Raw genomic sequence first — 25,333 nt, 5'->3', positions numbered from 1 at the left:
AAAGGGCTCCAGGATCCTTTTGGGAAAGTTAAGGGTATGTTTATCATCTTGATTTTGGTAACAATGTATGCATAGGTTAAAGCTTATTGAATACTTTAATTATAAGCAGTTTATTGTTTGTCAATTATGCCTTAATAAAGGTGTTTTGAAAAAACAATAATATAACCAGCATGAAAGTTCAGCATTATTTCTGCGATATTCTTGTCAAAAACATATAACCAGAATTGAAATCTAAACTGAAGGAGAGTCTATAAAATAATTGACCTGGCTTCTTTAAAAGCTTTAAGGTCCTAAAAGGCTGAAATAGAATGAAGAAATGTAGATTTGAGGAAACTAAAGATACATGGCTATTACACGATCCCTGGCTACACATGGTTCTGAACTGGATTTTTATGCTTTATAAGACAGTATTCAAATAATTGGCCAAACTTACTTGGGTAAGGTCCAAATAGTAAATGGTAATAATGTACAAATGTTAATTTCCTGAATTTGATGGTTGTACTGCGGTTATGTCGGATAATCTCCTCTGTTGGAAATACACGTTAATGTATTAAGAGGTGATGCAGTATCAGGCTGACTACTTACTCTCCAATGGATGATTGTAGTTGTGTCTTTGTATACGTCTACAAAGTGTAGCATAAGTTTGTTACTGTCTCAAAATGAAAAAATTTTAAACAAAAAATAGAGTCTCAATAAGAAAACAAAATAGTTAAAAGAAATGAGCAAAAAATTTGAAGATACTTCACCAAAAATGAAAACTGAGTGGCAAATAGGCATATGAAAGGATGATCTCATTAGTCATTAGAGAAATGCTAATCACAACCAGACGGAAATACAACTAAATATGTATTGTAATGTTATCGAATTGAAAAGATTGGCAATGTCAAGTGTTGGAAGATAAATTATAGAAATTGGAACTTTCATACAGTGCTTTTGAGAATATGATACGATACAGCACTTTGGAAAACAGTTTGGCAGTTTAAATAAATATACTCCTACCAAATGACCTAGTCATTTTACTTGTAGGTATTTATTCAGGAAAATGAAAGCATATGTCCATACAAAGACCAGTATACAGATGTCCATAGCAGAATTATTTGTACTATTAAAAAAGTGGAAACAACACGCATGTCTATTAACAAGTGAATGGATAAACATGTTGTGACATATTTATTCAATGGAATACTACTCAGCAATCAAAAGAAGTTGATCGCTGATTTGTGTAACAACATGGATAAACCTCAAAATAGTTATGCCGAGTGAAAAAAGAAACACAAAAGAAAGTACACGCACTGTGATTTTCTTTATATAAAATACTAGAAAATGAACATTAATCTACAGTGACAGAAAGCACATCATGCATTACCTGGGGATAGGTGAAAAGGAGACTTTTGAGAGTGATGGATGTGTTCATGCTGGGATTGTGTTGATTTCACTGGTGTTTATGTAAGTCAATCACATAAAATTGTACATTTTAAATATGTGTAGTTTATAGAATTTAAATTATACCTCAAAAGGCTTTTAAAAACAAATGAAGGTAGAAAGAAAAAGGCTTAGCTGAGTTTACAATCATTTTTGGTAGCAAAGAATGCAAGCTTCTACCCCTAGTGAGTATTTGGACTGCAGCAATTTCATACTGCCAGTGGAAAGTATACGTATCTACCTACTAGACAGTGAAGCTGAAATTAAGGTTTACATTTTTTAAGGTGAAATCTGAGGAACCTGATAGAATATCTAGGAATGGATCAATGGAATCCCCTTGAGCAAAACCAGGGCACAATTCAGAAAATTTTTCCTACCTGCTTCACCTTCCAAATGAATGATTATTAATGGTTTTTGATTTCCTGATGTGGAAGTATTTTACAGAGAAGCATAAGTTTGAGGATGCCAGGAAAGTGCCAGAAAAACTCAGTTTCCCTGTGAGAAATCTGAGACATAGGACACCACAGTGCTGTCTCTACCAGCATTAGGATATATGCTGGCCGGTCAATTCATAGAGTTGCTGCTGTGCAGTGTCAGGAAGGGGACTGATACCAATACCACCCATATGTTCTAACTAACCAGAAATTCAGGTAAAAAGGCCAACGTGATGTGCTTCCCTCTCTTTTCCTCAGATCAGCAGCCTTTGTCTGCTAGTCTTCCAGGAAGGGCTGATTCCTTAGGCTAAGTTGCTAGAAAGGAATCAGGTATTTGGACCTCAATGACTCATTCCACAGAAAGACTTTGGGCAGGCTAGTAATGAGGTGCTGTGGTAATCACCAAGGTGTTCATCAAAATATTTCTGGGTCTCCCTCCTCTATGACATATGTAGAAATACACTCCTGCAACTGGCATGCTATCTACATAGCTGCCTCTCCGGCCCCTTGAGGCCATGTGACTACTTTTGGCCAATGAGCTGAGTGTGTCATATCTAGGCTAGAACATTTTAATTGTTCCCTGAAGAGCTCTTTTTTCCTTGGACTCAGGAAATGGCACTTCTGGAAATCGTGACTCTTCATTCAGCCTGAATCCCATATTGTGTATAATGAGCAAGACACCCCTTGCCTGCTTTCAATGACCATGTAGCCTGAACAAAAAGAAACTTCTTGTTTGATGACATCAACATTTTAGGGTTGTTTGTTACTGCAGGACAGTCCTAGCCCATCCTGGTTCATTAAAAAAATAACTTGTGGCCAGATGTGGTGGCTCACTCCTGTAATCCCAGCACTTTGGGAGGCCGAGAAGGGCAGATCATGAGGTCAGGAGTTTGAGACCAGCCTGGCCTACATGATGAAACCCCATCTCCACTAAATATACAAAAATTAGCTGGGCATGGTGGCACGCGCCTACACCCAGCTACTTGGGAGACAGAGGCAGGAGAACTGTTTGAACTGTGACCGGGAGGCAGAGGTTTCAGTGAGCCAAGATGGTGCCACTGCACGCCAGCCTGGGCTACAGAGCAAGACTCCGCCTCCAAACCAAACCAAACCAAACCAAAACTTGCATTTGACAAGATATAGGTACTGATTTTCTTAAGATCGTTTGAACAAGGACTAAACAAGAGGTAGCAGTTGATGGAAGCAAATCGATTCAGAGTCCACAGTCAGCATCTAGAATTTTCCACTGCATTAATTAGTTTGGCACATGGGAAACAATTTTATTAATATAGGGTGTAGTTAACAATTGTTCCATTACAATGTTTGCATTAAAGTCTACACCTTCAGTCATAGAAGTCATAGATCACATTCTTCTAGACCTAAGATTTGCTCAAGAAGCTTGTAGGCACAAACATGATATGGGTTGCTTAGGATTAAACATTCATAGCTTGCACCTAATACATAAACTGACATATATCAAATTACCTGTGGCTAACCTGGAAACAAGGATAATAGCTCCTAGAGAAGATAAAGTGAGTGCTTGGCTGTCTGAACTCAAGAATAATAGAGCAGTCTTAAGAAAGGAAGAATACTACTATGACAGAGATCCAAATGTGTAGAGCCAAATCTCTACACACTTTAAACATTTTTCTTGTAATAGTGTTTGCCCACCTAATTGTAGTAGTTAATGAAATTCACGAAGTGTTTCAAAATGGTACTGAGGTGGGAGAATAGGATCTAGAGGCAGGAAACATAAAGCCGATTCACACTGACTTCCTAGAACTAAATTAAATGGAAACACTTCAGCTATGACAACAAGCATCCTCTCCATTTACATAGGGCGCACTGAGTAAATGACTTTGAACTTTTACTTCAGCCTCTTCGTAGGGCATATACCAAGTAACCAGTAGAATGTTCTAGAGGGTATTTAAACTTCAGAAAATTCTGTAATGAGGCTCTTGAGCTCACGGGCTCAGTCCCGTTCCCACCCTGTGGAGTATACTTTCATTTTCAATAAATCTCCGCTTGTGCTGCTTCATTCTTTCTTTGCTTTGTTTGTTTCTTTGCTTTTTTTTGCCAATTCTTTGTTCAAGCCGCCAGGAACTTGGATGCCCTCCGCTGGTAACATTGCCCTGAGTTTTTTTTTTTTTTTTTTTTTTCTCTCCATTCTTTACTGAGACATGGTCTTGAAAATGCTCCTTTCGCTAATTTGGTAGACTCAAGCTTTGATGCAGAGAAAGCATCTGTTAGAAAACATGGTAATATTCTTCCTACTTGCTATTCTTTTTTTTTAAGTCATATAGATTATTATGAATATGCTATTTATTTATTTATTTTTTATTGTATTGCATTTTAGATTTTGGGGTACATGTGAAGAACATGCAAGATTGTTGCATAGGTACACACGTGGCAGTGTGATTTGCTGCCTCCCTCCCCATCACCTATATCTGGCATTTCTCCCCATGCTATGTCTCCCCAACTCCCCACCCACCGCTGTCCCTCTTGCGATTCTTTTGTCTAAACCACTATCTCATTTCTACTGTTAAACCTATCCCTTGAAAGCACAGAAAACACGATGATGAGGTTTTTGAAGAAAAGAAATGTAACTATCACCCAACACCTCCCAGCAATGGGAAACACCTTCCTCTATCTACTAAAACCAGAGATATTATTTTATTTTTTTTTATAAGCAGTATGGATTTGGTCCCTACCTACCACAGCTTTACCAAAGTGGAAGTTTGCAACACCCAGCCAGAAACGAAATTAAAAAACACACATGAGTCACTGCATTTTAGAGAGAATTTTAATACCAAAGAAGTTATTGACTGAACCAAAACCACAAATTGTTCCACCTCAGAAAGATTAATAACTGACAACAAAGGTAATGTTCCAGAAATTAGACTGAACATGTATGATAAGGACAGAAAACTAAATAGAAGAACATGCATGTTTCTAATCCTCTTAATGCTACCCAGCTGCTACTATCCAATAATTTCAATTTTAAAAATTCAATTTTTTTTCTGTGTTTTTGCTTTTTCACAGCCTGAAGGAATTTCCATGCCCATGAAGTTGTTTTTTTCTCATCAATTATAATTTAAGAACTTAAAATGACTATGCCAGAAAGAGGTAAAAATAAATCATATCTGCCTGTTACCTAAAATTACTGACTTATAGATATACTCTTGAATATTTAGCAACTTCTGGAAAACAGTGTGTAGCTTCTGTGAATACTGTCATCCCTCTGGACAAAGGAGTCTGGTAATTCCAGGAGACTGCTGTGTGCCTTTATCAGAGGAAAATTCTGCACATTCTTCTGCACGTGGTTGAGAGGATGGGCTCTGAACAAATGCAGCAAATGTAAGGGACTTTATGACATATTTTAATAAAGAGAAAAAGAATTCAAAAAATAAAGGGAACACAAACCGTGAACCCAGATCCAAGGCTAAGAAGAAAAGATAGTGAACATAAAATAGGGATGATGTCTTATTTTTCTATACATAAAGACCTGAAGCCAGAAATAACAGTGTTTTAACTGGTTCCCTGGTTTCACTCCCTCCTACCTTATCACCCATTGCTTTTTACCCTAGCTCAAGATACATTCTACATTCAGCCACCAAAGTCATCTCCTACAAGTATATACTGGGTCACGTTAATCCTCAGCTGAAATTTCACCAGTGACTTGCTGCTAAAAATAAAATGGAATTTTCCTTGTACTTGCCTAGTTAATTCAACCCCTGGGTAATCAATCTTCCTCATTTCCTATCACTCTTTCCTTTGTTCATTAGGCTCCCATCACAGTGACCTTCTTCCAATCTTGGAACACACCTCGACTTTGTTCTTTTCTTGAGCATTTGTGCTTGCTGTTGACTTTGGGGGCTGAGCCTCCCTCCAAATGTCCACACTAGTCACTTCATCTTTCTTGTAAGTTCTCAGCTCACACCTCACCTCTTCAGAAAGGGCTTTTGAAAAGTTATGTGCCCACTCCTCAGTCATTCTATCTTTTTATTTGGTCATAATTATCACTATATATAATTCTCATTCTTTTCCCTGTTTTATCTGCCCATATCACCTCAGCTCTAAAATGATAAGTTCCGTGACAGAGTAATGTGGATATTGCCTTTTACCATTACCCAGCTCTTGAAAAATACCTCTAACATCATAGATACATAATTTTTTTTTTAAATTAATTCAAACGTCTTTTGCTCAAGTTGTGTTCAGGGAAATCTACTAAAATCTAGATCAGCATAAAATGAAGTTGGGAAATTAATGAAACAGCAAAGTAAGGAAATAGAACATTTCATTAGGGAAAAGTAATTGTCTTTCTTGTTTCAGCTTGGTTACATGTGAGGTTTTCTGTTTTATGTTTTCCCTGTTTGATCAAAAAATTAAGTACATTTAAAATAAAGCAAATCGGTGGTTTTCTTAAAAACTGCCTTGCTAGTGAGGGTCAAGCCACTTAAAGTTGGATATTCTCATACCAGGTAGAATTGTAACTCACATGTCAGAACTCAGATTCGTAAAGTAATTCCTCTGTTTTTCTAAAGAGGACTTAGCCTCACCAGATATAGTACTTATTCACCTATGCACATGTTCTGTGGAGGTGACACTGGAGGTAGGGAAATTGAGGTTTGGGTACTAGTGAGGCCACAGATGGGGTCTCATTTAATTTCACCCAGGGAAAAACATTTTTGTATTAGCCATAGGTGGCGTCCTGCTAATAAGAAAGCAAGCTTGGCCAGCTATGTACAAAAGACAACTCCCTTATCACAGGGCGCATATCATGCCAAGAAAGGAAGAAAAGTCACTAATGGCTCATCACACTGACATGGACATCCTGATCTGTTAGGACGTTCTTAGAAAAAAGTCAGAATTTCTGTTGAGTTTTTTGCAAAGACAAATAGACATTACTTTATATAGTAGATACAGAGGTGTTAAAAGAATGGACACTTTTGTTAATAAAACCCTTTACAAAATATTAAAGAAAATATAAGAAAATTTCAGAGAAATCTTTCCCAAAGAACTATTCTGTAAAATGGGCAGTAGTTGCTTAAAAAAACCCTGAGTGGGTCAATTATGCTCAAAGGGATGCAAAGGTGAGGCCAGTGATAATGGATGAAGTTAGTATCTGCAGCTGAACAAAAATGAGAAGGAAAATAACCATAAAACGTATTTTAGAATCTAAATGTTTTAATTTAAATACATTTTTAATTGACATATAACTGCACATATTTATGGAGTACAGTGTATGGGGTACAATGTATGTTTTGATACAAGCATACATTGTGTAATATTTAAATAAGGGTATTTAGCATATCTGTCACTTCATATTGATCAATTCTTTGTGTTGAGAATATTCAAAATCCTCCCTTCTGGCTATTCTGAAACATACAAAACAATACTGTTATCCATATTCATTCTGCTATGTGGTAGAACACCAGAAATTATTCCTCTGATCTAACTATAAATTTATACCTCTAGAATCTTTTGTTGTTGTTTTTTTTTTTTGGAGATGGAGTTTCCCTCTGTCACCCAGGCTGGAGTGCAGTGGCATGATCCAGGATCACTGCAACCTCCGCCTCTTGGGTTCAAGCGATTCTACTGCCTCAGCCTCCCGATTAGCTGGGATTACAACCATGTGCCACCACATCCAGCTCATTTTTCTGTATTTTTAGTAGAGACGGGGTTTCTCCATGTTGGCCAGGCTGGTTTCAAACTCCTGACCTCAAGTGATCTGCTTGCCTCAGCCTCCCAAAGTGCTACGATTACAGACTTGAGCCACCACATACAAAGAAGAACAGGTATCAGTCGTCATGAAACTATTCCAAAAAAATAGAAGAGGATGGGCTCTTCTCTAACTTATTTGGGGAAGGCAGCAAAATCTGGCAGAGACACAGTGAAAAACAAAAAACAAACAAACAAAAAACAAAACAAAAACGCTTCAGGACTATATCCTCGGCCAACCTAGATGTAAAAATCCTCAACAAAATACTAGCAAACTGAGTGCACAGCATGTTAAAAGGTTAATAAGGGCTGAGTGCAGTGGCTCACACCTACAATCCCAGCACTTTGGGAGGTAGAGGCTGGAAGGATCACTTGATCCCAGGAGTTCAAGACCAGCTTGAGCAATAAAATGAGACCTCGTCTCTACTAAAATTTAAAAAATTTGCTGACCATCGTGGGGTGAGCCTGTAGTCCCGGTATTTAGGAGGCTTAGGTGGGAAGTTCCTGTGAGCCCAGGAGGTTGAGGCTGCAGTGAGCCATGTTCATGCCACCACACTCCAGCCTGGGTGACAGAAAGAGACCCTGTCTCAAAAAATAAAGTTAATACACCACAATCAAGTAGGCACTATTTTTGGGGTGCAAGGCCGATTCAATATATGCAAATCAATAAATTTGATTTACCACATAAGCAATGGTGAATGACAAAAATCCATATAGTTATCTCAATAGATGCAGAAAAAGTTTTCAATAAAATCCAACATCCCTTCATGATAAATACCTTAAGAGACTGGCCCCAAAGGAACAGATCTCAAATTAATAAAAACCATCTATGACAAATCCATAGCCAACATAATACTAAAGGGTCCAAAGCTGGAAACATTCCCTTTGAGAATTGGAATAAAACAAGGAGGCCCAGATTCACAACTCCTGTTCAACATAGTACTGGAAGTCCTAGCCAGGTAATCAGGCAAGAGAAAGAAAGAAAAGATATCTAAATAGGAAAAGAAGAAGGGAAGCTATCTTTTTCTTGATAATATGATTCTACATCTAAAAAATCCTATAGACTGGCAGGATGTTTCTAGAAATGATAAATAACTTTAGTAAAGTTTCCAGGTATAAAATAAATGTATTAATATAAAAGATGGTAACATTCCTATACATCAATAACACTCAAGCTGAGACTCAAATCAAGAACACAATTCCATTTACAATAGCCACAAAAGATGAAATAATAAGAATACAGGTAATCAAGAAAGTGAAAGATTTTTACAAGAACAAATATAAAACTTTGCTGGAAGAAATCAGAGATTACACAAATAAGTGGAAAAACATTTCATTCTCATGAACTGGAAGAATCAATATCATTAAAATGGCCATACTGTCCAAAACAATTTACACATTTAATGTTATTTTTTTCAAACTACCAATATTATTTTTCACAGAATTAAAAAAAAAAAACTATTGCAAAATTCATGTTTAACCAAAAAAAGTACAAATAGCCAAAGCAATTTTAAACAAAGAGTACAAAGCTGAAGGCATCATACTACCTGACTTCAAACTATACTACAGGGCTACAGTAACCAAAACAGCACAGTACTCATACAGAAACAGACACATAGACCAATGAAACAGAATAGAGAGCCTCAAAATAAAGCTGCACACCTACAACCACCTGATCTTCAAAAAAATTGGGAAAAAAAAGAAACAGGTAAAAGATATTCTATTCAGTAAATGATACCTTTGTAACTGGCTGGCCATATGGAGAAGATTGAAACTCGACCCCTTCGTTGCACCTACACAAAAAACAACTAAAAAAAGTATTAAACACTTGAATGTAAAACCTAAAACTATAAAAATACTTGAAGAAAATCTAGGCAATACCATTCTGCATATAGGACCTGGCAAAGATTTCATGAAGAAAATACCAAAAACAATTGCAACAAGACCAAAATTGAAAAATTGGACCTAATTAAACTAAAGCGCTTCTGCACAGAAAAAGAAACCATCAACAGAGTAAACAGACATTCTACATAAGAGAAGATATTTCAAAGTATGCAACTGACAAAAATGTAATATCCAAAATTTATAAGGAACTTAAACAAATTAACAAGCAAAAACAAAACAACTCCATTAAAAAGTGGGTAAAGTACCTGAATAGACATTTTTCAAAAGAAGACATACATGTCACCAACAAACATATAAAAAAATGCTTAACATCACTAATCATTATAGAAATGCAAACCAGAACCACAATAAGATGCCATCTCACATCAGTTAGAATGGCAATTAAAAAGTCAAAAACAACAGATGCTGGAGGAGCTGCGGAGAAAAGGGAACGCTTATGCACTGCTGGTGGGAATGTAAAGTAGTTCAACTGTTGTAGAAAGCAGTTTGGAGATTTCTCAAGGAACCAAAAATATAACTACCATTCACCCCAGCAATTATATTACTGAATATATGCCCAAAAGAAAACAAATTATCCTAGCAAAAAGATACATGCACTCACTCATATGTTCATCTCAGTGCTATTCATAATAACAAAGACATGGAATCAACCTAGTTGCCCATTAATGGTGGGCTGGATAAAGAAAATGTGATACAGACACATGGTGGAATATAATGCAACCATAAAAAGAATGAAATCTTTGATTACTCTAGCCTTGTAGTATAGTTTGAAGTCTGGCAGTGTGATGCCTCCGGCTTTGTTCTTTTTGCTTAGGATTGTCTTGGCTATGTGGGGTCTTTTGTGATTCCATATGAAATTTAAATTGTTTTTTTTCCAGTTCTGTGAAGGTCATTGGTAGCTTGATGGGGATAGCATTGAATCTATAGATTACTTTGGGCAGTATGGCCATTTTCACGATATTGATTCTTCCTAACCATGAACATGGAATGTTTCTCCATCTGTTTGTGTCCTCTCTTATTTCATTGAGCAGTGGTTTGTAGATTTCCTTGAGGATGTCCTTTACATCCTTTGTTAGTTGTATTCCTAGGTATTTTATTCTCTTTGTAGCAATTGTGAATGGTGAAAACAGTAATCAAAACAGCATGGTACTGCTACCAAAACAGAAACATAGACCAATGGAACAGAACAGAGGCCCCAGAAGAAACACCACGCATCTACAACCATCTGATCTTTGACAAACCCAGCGAAAACAAGCAATGGGGAAAGGACTCCATGTTTAATAAACGGTATTGAGAAAACCGGCTAGCAATGTGCAGAAAGCAGAAACTGGACCCCTACCTGTCACCTTACACTAAAATGAACTCCAGACGGATCAAAGATTTAAATATAAAACCTAATACCATAGAAACCCTAGAAGAAAACATAGGCAAAACCATCCAGGACATAGGCATAGGTAAGGACTTCATGACTAAAACACCAAAAGCAATGGCAATAAAAGCCAGGATAGACAAATGGGATCTAATTAAACTCCAGAGCTTCTGTACAGCAAGAGAAACCATCATTAGAGTGAATCGGCAACCAACAGAATGGGAAAAGGTTTTTGCAATCTACCTATGTGACAAAGAGCTAATATCCAGAATCTACAAAGAACTAAAACAGATATACAAGAAAAAAACAAACAACCCCATTCAAAAGTGGGCAAAGGATATGAAAAGATACTTTTCAAAAGAGGACATATATGAGGCCAGCAAATATATGAAAAAATGCTCATCATCACTGCTCATTAAAGAAATGCAAATCCAAACCACACTGAGCTATCATCCCACGCCAGTTAGAATGGCGATCATTAAAAAATCGGGGAGACAACAGATGCTGGAGAGGATGTGGAGAAATAGGAACACTCTTACATAGTTGGTGGAAGTGTAAATTAGTTCAACCATTGTGGAAGACAGTGTAGCAATTTCTCAAGGATCTAGAAATAGAAATTCCATTTGACCCAGCAATTCCACTATTGAGTATATACCCAAAGAACTATAAATCGTTCTATTATAAAGACACATGCACATGTATGTTCATTGCAGCCCTGTGTACAATAGCAAAGACCTGGAATCACCCCAAATGCACATAAATGATAGACTGGACAAAGAAAATGTAGTACATATACACCATGTAATACTACGCAGCCAGAAAAAACGATGAGTTTGTGTCCTTTGTAGTGACTTGGATGAATCTGGAAACCATCATTCTCAGCAAACTGACCCAAGAACAGAAAGCCAAGTACCGTATGTTCTCACTCATAGGTGGGTGTTGAACAATGAGAACACGTGGACTCAGGGAGAGGAGCATCACACACAGGGGACTGTTGTGGGGGGTAGGGGAGAGATGATGGGGGTGGGGAGGGAGGGGAGGGGAGGGAGGGATAACATGGGGAGAAATGCCAGATATAGTATGCACCTAAAGTAAAATAAATAAATTATATATTTAAAAAAGAATGAAATCTTGTCTTGTGTAGCATCATGGATGCAACTGGACACCATAATGGTAAGTGAAATAATGCAGAAATAGAAAAACAAATAATGCATTGAAAAGAAAAACAAATACTAAACATTGAGTACACTCGGACCTAAAGATGGGAACAATAGATACAGCAGACGACTATATGGAGAAGGAAGGAAGAGAGTTATGGTTGGAAAACGACCTACTGTGTACTATGCTCACTAGCTGGCTGACAGAATCTGTATGCCAGACCTCAGTTGCATGCAATATACCCATGTAACAAACCTGTACATACTCCCTGTATCTAAAATAAAAGTTGAAATTATTTTTGAAAAGGTTTTAAAAAGGTTGATGCTGAGTAGAACTGCTTCTGACTTTCAATGAATATGCAGCGAGAACAAGAAGTAAATATTTGTTGTTATAAACAACTGTAAGTTGGGTGTTGTTAGCGTAGCATAAATGAGGTAATTAATAGAGATGTGTGCAACAAAAATACACTGTAAACTTCTTGGTCACAGGCCACAAAGATCATGGATGTCAGCAGCAGTTGCCAGAGCGTGATGATGCCTGCCAGGATTTAGCATGTTAGCAACTGTGGAGAGCAGCAACGTTGGAGGATATGGGCATGTGGACCAGACTCCTCTCACCTGATGCCAGGACTATAATTAAGCACTAGAGATGAGGGTAGGTGAAAGGAAGGGGAGTGAAAACCTTAATTACCTGAGTCAAAATCCTGAATTGAACTCAGTAAAATGAGAAATAGCAATTGAATTAATAAGCAATTTCCAATAGCTGGAATGAAGACTTCAGAGCTCTGGTAAGTTTAATTTTTAGGGCCAGATGCAGGGGCTCATGCCTGTAATCACAGCTACTTGGGAAGCCAATATGGGAAGATCACCTGAGGCCAGGAGTTGGAGACCAGCCTGGGCAAAGGAAACATTATATTTTTGTAAATCCAAGCTTGAGACTCGGAATCTGTACCTATTACAATAATAATCTATTGCTAATATATCTAAATACTTGATCCTAACAACAATCTAACCTAAGAGTTTCTCTTACCATGTCAGTTTTACAGAAAAGTAAACTGGGGTGCATTGTGAGTGTTACCTTACACCAAGTCTCATAGCCCATGCCCACAGGTGCATCACCATACCTTATGTCTAGACTTTCTATTTCCTGATCTGCCAAAACCCTGAGATAGCCTATTCATGGCCTGGAAGCTGACATACCATGTCCCCACCATCCAGCTGGGGGGATGTTTTCACATGGAAATGCAAGGAAGATGTGAAGGAAGAACACAGTAATCACTCCTTACATTTGAATATTGCTTTAATCTTGTCTTATTTCATAATAATGCACATTTATTAAGTAGGCAAGGTAGCGAGTATTACTCTACTACTCAATTTTATAAATTAAAAAGAATTTAAACAGCCTTCTCAGAATCATGCTATGTGAGCTAGTGGCGTGAGCACAGGGGCCCAGAACATGTTCCTGACAATCATGTAATTTCCTGCGCTTCATGCAATTTAAGGAAGTGGTAGTATTTTCCTTATTTTAAGATGGCAGACAAAGATACTGCAATATTCACCAAATTTAAGAGATTTTGGAATTTCTGTTTTAAATCATAGCTAAAACTCCACTAAGAAAGTAAGTGGGGAGCTCTGTAATAAATTTATTGACACAGAGTGTTTCTTAACAGTGAATCTAGGCTTGGCAGTAAGTAGTTAGATGCCCAACAGAAGACCCTGTGGCAGTGACTGCTGAATCCAACTGCTTGCACTTATCTCTCTCCATAGCATCAGTGTCTGCATTTCTAAAAGTTTCCACTGCAATTCTTCCTGGATACCTTGTCAGCCCTTACAATCAACTGGGCCAATCTTGTTCCTACAACCTGTTTCTGTACCAGACTTCTTAGGTTCTGTCATAGTAGCAGAATTCTCTCCGTTGCATAGTATTAAGTGCCTGGGGTTATCTTTAAATCTTCATTCTATCTTGCCTTACAACATTTAGGTACATGTCTATAGATTTTATCTATTCTATTTATAAAAATCTATTCCTTTCTTTTCAATCCTACTGACAAAAGGCTAGTTCAAGCCTTCATTATTTATCTTCTGGATCATTAAAATAATCCCTTAGCGGTTCTCCTCCATGACTATACTGCCTCACTCTAGAAGAGCTCAGTGACTATTGTAAGACTAAATTTGTTTCTAAACCTAACTCTAATTCTACCATTTTCCTTTTAAAACCTAATTGGGCGTCTATAGTCTATGAAATTAAATACCAATTTTGCTTTTAAGTTTGAATTCAATAATAAAGCAATATTTCTTCTACATAACTTTAAACTCTCTCTTTTTGTTTTATTGCTCTGTGTATGTACTATCATCTCCAGGAAAATAGAACTACTTACATTATAAGATGCCACACTTTTCCATTTCTATTTCTTTTGTTCTTTCTCTCCTTTTTCTTTAATGTGAAATCCTTTTTAAATGTCTACCCTAAATGGCTTTACCTTCATGAAGGCAACCCTGCTTCTCTCAAAGAGGTTAACTATTATCTTCATGCAATCGTGAAAGATTTGTATCTTCATATATCATCATTGATACAGTCAAAATTTATATTATCTTATCTAATCATGACTGATGTATAAGAAGAAGTTAATTTTAAAGTAAGCACGTAAAATTTAGCTATAAATATAGACAGGATACATTCTAACTTTGTTCTACTACCTAGGTGTATAGCCTACAGAATAATGTTAAGTCCTATAGGGGAAAGATTGTTTTTATCCAGCATTTTATTCTGTGTAATGTGGTACACCTAGATTGTATGCGAGAGATACTTGAAAACTATTTATAGAGATGAATTAAAATATGTTAACCTACAATAGTAGTATTAGCGTGGAGATACTTGAAACTACTATGTTACTCAGTGCCAACGAAAACATAAGGTTAGAGACTTGGAGGAATAAAACATTCCTCAATAATTGCATTATTTCATTATTTTAATGATATATATTCTGCATTAATAATGAAAAGATAATATTGATTTTGGATATCATCATATAAAGAGGAACATTAAACATTATAGAAATCTTTTGTTCTTGTTGTTTTCCTAAGACTCTCATGAAAATTTGAAACCATGTTTTATTATCCTCAAATCATTTATATAGGCCTACACAAATTTTGATACTGGAACCTTGCCTAGCATAGCACCAGGATCAAGGGCTTATTTTCTATTAAATTAGAATTCAGATCTTTGTATCACAAATTTATAAATATATGGTAGTATTATCCACAAAATAATCTGTCATCTGGTCTTTACATTTCAACACTGGGAAACTTAATTAGGATATTAAAAAGTAGACCTATGAGGGACATTCAAAATACATTTATACTGGACATGTTTATATAGTGAACTGTAATTGTCCACAAAACTCACAAAACTGTTTAAGGAAACACCATATTCCCTATGTTACACCTTTCAAAGGCTATAATATTTAACAAGTATTTGCCAAATAGATCAATATTTAGAATGTATTTTTTCTACAGCTGCAAAAAAATAAGAATATCATAGTGCTGGGCCAAACAGGTCACAAGACTTGCTGAGAAGAAAGGTATAATGAATTGAGAATAAGAAATGAAAGGGTTATATAAAGTTGAGCCTCCATAGGAAGAAAGATAAAGATTGGATGATTGCCTCTTAAGGGCCAGGCAACTTAGTAACAATTCAAACAAGGTCTTTCAGCTGAAGTTCAACCTGGTGAATGGTGCCCTGGAGACAGTGCAGGGTATAGTACTGTTTAGTTATTGTGATGAATGTACTGCATGAAACATTGCTAACTTGGTTAGCATTCTTTGAAGTCCATGGAAAATTCTGGAATTTAAAAATGTGCCATGAAAACCAAATGTATTAGTCTGTTCTCACACTGCTAATAAAGATATACCTGAGAATGATTAATTTATAAAGGAAAGAGGTTTAATTGACTCAGTTCGGCATGGCTGGGAAGGCCTCAAGAAACGTACAATCACAGTGAAAAAGGAAACAAACACGTTCTTCCTCTCACGGTGGCAACAAGAAGAAGTGTCAAGCAAAAGAGGGAAAATCTCCTTATAAAATCATCAGATCTTCTGAGCCCTTACTCACTATTATGAGAACAGCAACATGGCAATAACTACCTCCAAGATTCAATTACCTTCCACAGGGGCTCTCCCAGAACACATGGGGATTATGGAAACTGCAATTCAAAACGAGATTTTGGTGGGGACATAGCCAAGCCATATCACCAAACAACATTGCCTTAAAAACAAATGTAATTATCAGTGAAAGATTTCATAATCAGATTCTAGGTTATTGCAGAAAAAGGAATCTGTGGACCATATCTAGTTGGTTTTCTAGTTTGCCTTTGACTGTACATTACAAAATATAAGAAAACCTTAGTATGGATTTGCTTCTCTACTTGCTATTTTCATCATCCAAAATATTTGCTTTCATTAGAAAAGATAACTTTTTCTAGAAATTTATAATTTGCAAATGCTTGTTTTGTAATATAAATAAATGCCTTAGTTAAAAATCAGGATAAGAATTGATAAAATCTTTTAACTGTTTACTTCTTTTAAAAATAAGGGTTTCTGGTCAGGCGTGGTGACTCATGCCTGTAATCCCTGTACTTTGGAAGGCCGAGGCACATTGATTACATTGATTACGTGAGGTCAGGAGTTCGAGACCAGCCTGGACAACATGGTGAAACCCCGTCTCTACTAAAAATACAAAAAATTAGCCAGGCGTGGTGGCGGGCACCTGTAATCCCAGCTACTCAGGAGGCTGAGGTAGGAGAATCACTTGAACCTGGAAGGTGGAGGTTGCAGTGAGCCACAATCACTCTATTGTACTCCAGCCTGGGCAATAAGAGTGAGATTCCAGACTTATCAAGGAATTTCGCAGAGCTGAAGATCAAATAAAATAAAATAAGTTTTTCTTCATGAAAACTATCCTAAAATTGTTTTTCGGTAGCCAATAGTTGCTTGCCAATAGAGAATGAGAGTATTTGGAAGTGCTGGTAGATAAGATACAGGAAATGGTGCAGGGGACATATATTTTCCATTATTTTGTAGCAAAAATAAAGACCAATATATTGTTCAGTTAGATATGAGACCTCATTAGAAGACTTAAATTTGATTCTAGGCATTCCAATATAACCATAAAACACAAATCAATACAATACAATTTTGGCTCTGGGCCTACACAACCAGTTCAAGGGATGCTCTCGGTGAAATTGAATGCAATGTGTTTTGTTTTGTTGTTGCTGAAAAAACAACAGATGTCAGGAAGAATAATTTATTTAAGTCCAAGATAAGCCATAGTAACTTAAAGATATCTTTTCCATCAATAATACATATCCTTTAAGGTTCATCTCAATAAACCCTTCCATGACTATGCAAGCCCTCAAAAACTAAGATGCAAAAGGTTGTTTTAAATGTAAATGTCAATAGTTGTAAATTATTTGTTACTAATGATAAAACTCAAGAAAACTTACACTTTAAGAAAAAAAAAATTATGGGAGATCTGAATCTATTTCTGTACTGACAATGCTCCCATTTGCTCACGAGATAACTTTATCATTAAAAAAACAATGGCTGGGTGTGGTGGCTCAGGCCTGTAATCTTAGCACATTGGAAGGTCCATGAGGGAGGATCACTTGAGGGCAGGAGTTCAGGACCAGCCTGGCCAACATGGTGAAACCACGTCTCTACTAAAATACAAAAATTATCTGGGCATGATGGTGGGCTCCTGTAGTCTCAGCTACTCTGGAGGTTGAGTTGGGAGAATCGCTTGAACCCGGGACACAGTGATTGAAGTGAGTGGAGATTGCACCACTTCATTCTAGCCTGTTTTCTCTTTGATACCCTCTGTGGTTCCAACTGGAAAAGAGGCTGATTTTTTTTTTTTTTTTAGATGGAGTCTAATCCTTTGGATATATACCCAATAATGGGATTGCTGATCTTTGTGGCCTGTGACCAAGAAGTTTACAGTGTATTTTTGCACTATAAGGACACATGCACACGAATGTTCATTGCAGCACAGTTTATAATAGCAAAGACCTGGAACCAACTCAAATGCCCATCCATGATAGACCGGACAGGGAAAATGTGGCACATATACACCATGGAATATTACTCAGCCATCAAAAACAATGAGTTTGTGTCCTTTGTAGGGACATGGATGAACCTGGAAACCATCATTCTCAACGAACTGACACAGGAGCAGAAAATCAAACACTGCATGTTCTCACTCATAGGTGAGTATTAAACAATGAGAACTCATGGACACAGGGAGTGAGCACTACACACTGGGGTCTGTTGGGGGGAAATATGGGAGGGACAGCGGGGGTGGGGGTTGGGGGATGGCATGGGGAGTAATGCCAGATACACGTGAGGGGGAGGAAGGCAGCAAATCACACTGCCACGTGTATACCTATGCAACAATTTTGCACGTTCTTCACATGTACCTCAAAACCTAAAATGCAATTTAAAAAAAGAATGAAAAAAAAGAAAAATTTCTGAGATCTTAGGGAAAAAATTAGAAATGTAAATTGGTTGAATAATTGTAAAATGCAATTTGTAAATACAAATTGCCTGAGAAAAGTTCACAGAGAACATTCAGGCTAAACATCTAAATCTTTAAGTGAAAAGTAATAGTGATTATTCAAAATTACATATATTTATCCAAAATAGTTTTTAAAATAGCTATACATCTAGAAAAGCAGAAACTGACTGGCTGATCGTTCATAGAGCTGCAGAGCACAGCCATTAAGGACACAAATTTTGAGCCCAATAGCCGGGTTGTGTAACCCGGTACCACATCGTATCAGTGTTACTAGAATAAGCAAAGGTAGGGTATTCTACCTATCTATTACTTCTTTCTCCTCATCAGTAAGTGCCGAAACAGTAAAGCAGTGAAAAAATAGCACTTAGTACTTTTATCCTTAGGTCAGACCTTATCAGTACTTAGATTATTGAGGTGTTGTGAGGTTGACACTACTTGATAAGTAAGAAAGCACTAGCCTGACATGGTGGCTCATACCTGCAATCCCAGCACTACAGGAGGCCCGAGGCGGGTGGATCATGAGGTCAAGAGTTCGAGACCATCCTGGCCAACATGGTGAAATCCTGTCTCTACTAAAAATACAAGAAATTGGCTGGGTGTGGTGGCACATTCCTGTAGTCCCAGCTACTGGGGAGACCGAGGCAGGAGAATCACTTGAATCCAGAAGGCAAAGGTTGCAGTGAACTGAGATCGGGCCACTGCACTCTAGCCTGGTGACAGAGCAAGACTCTGTCTCAAAAACAAAAAACAAAAAACAAAAAACAAAAAACAAAAAACACTTAGAAGAGTACTAGGCACATGTTAAACTTTATATAATGTTCACTCTATTAAGTATTTTCTTATATTACCCTTTGCTTAGTATTAACCAGTGACAGAATAAAGTACTCAATATGTGAATATATGAATATATACATAATATATTAACACATATGCATATATAAAGTCATGACAATTTAATTAGATGAAAATGGCTGGCATCAATGTAAAGCATACATCTTAAGATCTTGCAATATAAAAAGTCAATGCTGATAAGACCTATATAAAACACTGAATTTTGTTTCACTTGATGTATGTGTGCCCAATGTTTTGTAGAAAAAATAAAATATTACCATAGTAAATCTCATTTTCACTGAATTATCAACTTTTGATTTTAGAGATATGCTTTCCCCTAAAATGTGTTTTTCACAATAACATTCTTTTATTTTAGAATGTTTATTTGTGCCTTAACTAACACTTGTTAATATATGCTGTAAACACATAAATCTTTCTTTTCTTCCAAATCCTGTCTGAGGGAAATTGGTAAATGTCAACATAAGTGTATATGTTTACATTTATTCCAACATACTCATTTTTCTAAATGTTGTCTTAAGGCCAATGCCAAACTGTTAGCAATTTACAGTGTTTAACTGAGAAAAAGGGTTAATTTTTTTTTAACCATTTTGCTATTGTTTTTCTTTATATTCTGAAATGTTTATTGTAACATTCTATACATTCTATTTCTTCCATAATCAAAAGAAAATATTTTTTAGAAGAAAAAATGGTTGTCAAACCAATATTTCATGCAATCAACATCCTCAGAAAGCATGGATGTGGTTGCTGAGCTTAATCAACATCAGAATAATCTAATATTTTCTCAACTTAATTTCATTTATTATTGTGTTTCTTTTGCATGGTGCATTTATTTAAACATTTTGGAAAATGATCGTTTTAATTTGCACTAATACTTAAATACATAACATAAGGATATAAAGCACTTGGAAGTATTTAGTGCATTAGTTTCATATTATACTTTCTTGTTATTTAATATCAGCATTGATTCTATTAGCTTCATCAGTATGCTACCGATTGGGTCAAGAGGTCTTATTAGTTTGAAATTTAACTCTACAGCTTACTCTCTACATTTTAGTATTCTAAGAATTGATGACGTTCTTAGAGGTTGGGTATAAACCCCTCCTAGACAATTTCCTTTAGAGCTGGAGCATCCCCAGTCTGGTTTATTAATTGGTCCACTGAACTGATAACTCCCTGGGGGACTGGAACTATGTTCTGTTCACCCTTCTGCACCTATCTGTTGGAACTGTGCAAGGTATATGGTACCCACTTAATAGAGTGGAAATTTTCACCTGCTGGCCTTCCTAATGTATGTCTATCAAAACCGGTTCCATCAAGTCTTCCATATCTCAATTAACAGCAACTTCATCCTTCTATAGACACCTGGGCAAAAACCTGTGAATTTATCCTTAATTACCATATTTCCTTCACATCCCACAAACTGTGTTATAAAACACTCGACTCTACATGCAACTCCTCTACATCCAACTCTTCGATACATTCAGAATCCAAGTCCTCGTGACATTCACTGTAGTCTCAACCTCATAAAATCTCACTTGTTTCACTATTATACAATAGTCTCCTGTCTTCCTACTTCCATCTCTGTCCCTCTACATTCTATTCTGAATAGTGCAGCCAGAATCATTCTCTTTAAGTGGAAATTAGATCACATTATACCTTTTTCAAAACCATCAACAGCTTCTTTTTCACTCAGGGTAAAAAGCCAACGGCACACAAAGGCTTACCTTACCTTGTCCATCTCGCTGACCTACTGTTCTACCCACACCTCCCTCTTCTTCAGCCGTCCTGCCTCCATTCTCTCAGCAAATACTGCAGTTGCTTTAAAGTCTTTGCACTCTGTCTGAAGATCTGCATGGCTAAATATCTCACTCCATTCAAGATTTTACTCAAATGTCACCTTCTCAAAGGGCTTACCGTACCCATTCTATTCAAAATTTCAGTCTCCATCTCCTTCCTTGTCCTCGTGGTTCACCTTTGCCTGCTCTATCTTTTTTTCCTACATAACTTATAAACTTCCGGCATATTTTACGCTTTTCTTATTGATATAGTTATTGTTTTCTTTGTCAGCCACAGCCCGTTAAAATATAACTCCTCCAAAGCAAGAATGGGTCCCTTTTTTCCCGCCGATTTATCCCAATTGTCAAGTAAATGCCTGAAACCTATTTGCTAAATGATGCATTAATTATATTCTCTTGATTGTTTTAAAGTTGCTTTTTTCTCTATTATTTGTAGTTTGAGTATATTTTTTATTAAGGTGTAATTCCTTATTTTGTATATGACTGTATTTACTTTTATTTTATTTTATTAAGGTGTAATTCCTACTTTGTTTTTTATATGCCTGCATTTTATTTTAATGCAAGCTGTCTTGTGGGACTTGAATATTTATGCAATGACACGAACTGTATCTTTGCTTCATAATAAAGAATAGATGTGTTAGGAGAGCCAGAGGAACATGATTGTCGGGGCAAAGATAATCTTTGAATATGCCCTAAAAACAGTTTTGACAGCAACGTGTTTCTTCATAAAATGACTGTCTACCTGATAAAATGAGATACGAGGTTCTCAGCACTTCGTTGAAAGAATCTGCTTTTGAAGTTAACTAATTAGGCAGAAATCACTGAAATTGTTTGAAATTCACTTTTGTGAATGATAAAAAATCTTCAGAAACATAGTTAATTACAAAGCTAAATTGTTTACTACTAAGATTAATTAGGTTGATAAATTTGACCCTAAACAAAGTAAGTACTTACAGCTATTAAACCTGCGTAAACAACTGAAGAAAAGCAGAAAATAACAAACACAGTAAATATTTTGATATAAAGGGCACACTCATGTTAGATGCTGATAACATTTGCTTTTCATGATTATAATGTAATAGGATGTTAAATATTCAGGTTAATTAATTTTAACAAAAGGTATAGTATAGCTATTAATCCATTTTCAGGGAACAAAATAAAGGATTTCCGTCAATTTCCTAAGTACTGAACTGGTGAAATCTGTATGCCCTTTATTCTCTTTTCTTTCAAATTTCCCAATATTTTTCAACAACTATCTTTCATACATTCCTTTTATGAAATAATCTCTTTATTTTAATTTTCAATACTTTCTGATCTCTCAGATATAATCCCACTTTACTGAATGACTTTAGTCTTCAGAGGACACAAATATATATTTTTCTTTTCAAGTCGAGATCTTGTCATACTCTGTGTATCTATATGTACTTAAATTAGTGATTATCATCAAAATAGTTTCTTTTTTATTATAGGTTTATTGAAGTACAATTGATGCACATTAAAATGCACATTTATAAAGTGTATTATTTGATGAATGTTGGCATGCATATATTTGTAAAACTGTCACAATCAAGATAACGAATATATTGTATTCAACAAGCCCAAAAGTCTCCTTGGAATACTGTTCTCTTTGGAACCCTATTCTCTTCTTTGCTCCCATCACCCAAGACAACCACTGATCTGTAACTATAGATTAATTTGCATTTTCTAGAAACTTACAAAATTAAATCAGGCAGTATGCATTCTTTCTCCTTTTCTGGCCTGCTTCTTTCCACTCAACATAAAAACTTTTTGAGACACATCTATATTGTGGCATGTAACGATAGTTTACTTCATTCTATTGCTTAGTATTATTTTGTTGTATGGATACACGACAATTTGTTTTCCATTTATCTGCTGATGCACATTTGATTGTTTTCAATTTTTGTCCACTACAAATGAAACTAGTATGAACATTCACATGTAAGTGTTTGTATGGACATATGCTTTCATTTTATTGGGTAAATACATAGCCTGGATCATAGAATTGAGTATGTTTAATAATTTGAGAAATTGCTTAACTGTTTTCAAAATGTTTGTGCCATTTTACAGTTCTACCAGCCGTTCATGAGAGTTCCAGTTGCGACACTTTACATGGTCATCCTTTTAACTTTAGCTAGATTAGTGTATGCATAGTGACAATCAATAGTGGTTTAAGTTTATACTTCCCTGATGACAATGGTATTCAACATCTTTTCATGTGCTCACTAACATTTACAGTTTTGGATGAAGTTGCTGCTCAACAATTTTGCTTATTTTTTCATTATGCTGTCTTTTAATTGAAATATATGTTCTTTTATATTCTAGCTGCATATCTTATGTTGGATATATGTGATGTTTTGCAACTATTTTTATCTTTGGCTTGTCTATTCTTTTTCATAACAATATCTTAACTGTCTTTTGAGTGGCAAAAGCGTTTCATTTTGATGAAGTCTTACTGATCATTTTATTCTTTCATATTAAGTATTTTGATACATTTAGGAAATCTTTGCCAAATCTAAGGTCAATAAGATTTTCTCCTACGTTTCCTTCTAGAAGTTTTATAGTTTTAGCTTTTACATCCTATGGTCTTTCCAAGTTAATATTTTGTATATGGGAGAAGGCCAGGGTCAATGTTTTTTGTTTTTTGTAACTCTTCAATTGTTCCTGCATCATTTCTTGAAAACATTATCTTTTTCCATTGAATTGCCTTGGCATTTTTGTCAAAAATCAATTGAATATATATTGTGTGGGTCTATTTCCGGACTGTCTATTCTATTCCATTGACTTATTTATCTACTTTTATGCCAATACTACACTGTCTTGATTACTGTAAAGTTTTAAAACATCTCAAAATTGGATATTGTCTGTCCTCCAACTTTGGAAACAGTTTAATCCTTTTGAGGCTTTTTTTTTTTTTTAATTTTTAGAATTGTTAGAAGACAGTAAACTTTAATGTATGGCTGGGGTTTTTTGACAGATTTCGGAGGCAATCTTCTGTCTATGCCACCCTACACCTTGTAAATTAGGATGTTTCCTACTACGGTTGGTGAGCACACAGGCTGTTCACAGCCCTACGTATCTATGTATTTTTCCTCTCTTCTTTTGGGGTAGTTCTCCTGAGCATATGCAGTGTCCTCATATACATGTGTTGATCAGTACTCAGCTGAAGACTCAAGTTGGAGCATCTGCAGATTTCTAGAATTTTTCTCTCTGTGTATTCAGTAACCTCCTTTCTGGTGCTCTGCTTGACAACTCCAGCAGCTTTGGACTCTCAGACTCCTAGTTCTGTCTCCTCAATACAGATTGATGGCCAGCTACCCCTGAGTTTTTCATCTTTTTGCTGCAACCTAGATGCTCTTTCTAGTGACAATCACAGAACTCTTCTCAATGGTGTTCTTTCTCTTAGAAATCATTGTTCTGCACTCTCTACTGTCTAATATCTGAAAACTGTCATTACATATATTCTGTCCAGGTTTTTAAAAATTTAGGTAATAGGATAAATCTGGTTTCAATCATCCCATCTTTACAGAAAAAGGAAAGCCTCTATGGAATTACTTTAATGTCCTCAAATCCGAAGTTTTAAAATCCAAGGTGATCTAACTATACTCCTCTTCCAAGCTGGAAAGAACTTAGTCTCATTTGAAATCATCTTAGCACTCATGTGTCATCTCCTATTCTACCCCTTCTTTACTTTACCCCAATTTATTTCTCCCTTTTTTCTTTTTATTATACTTTAAGTTCTGGGATCCATATGGAGAACGTGCAGGTTTGTTATATAGATATACACGTGCCATGGTGGTTGGTTGTGCCCATCAACCCATCATCTACATTAGGCATTTCTTCTAATGCTATGTCTCCCCAAGTTCCACACCCCTGACAGGCCCTGGTGTTTGGTGTTTCCCTCCCTGTGTCCGTGTGTTCTCATTGTTCAAGTCTCATTTATGAGGGAGAACATGCGGTGTTTGTTTTTCTTTTCTTCTGTTAGTTTGCTGAGAATGATGGTTTCCAGCTTCATCTATGTCCCTGCAAAGGACATGAACTCATCCTTTTTTAAGGCTGCATAGTATTTCATGGTGTATATGTGCCAC

This window comes from Saimiri boliviensis, chromosome 11, assembly GCF_048565385.1.
Source record: "Saimiri boliviensis isolate mSaiBol1 chromosome 11, mSaiBol1.pri, whole genome shotgun sequence".
NCBI classification, from domain to species: Eukaryota; Metazoa; Chordata; class Mammalia; order Primates; family Cebidae; genus Saimiri; species Saimiri boliviensis.
This window is presented reverse-complemented; position numbering follows the sequence as displayed.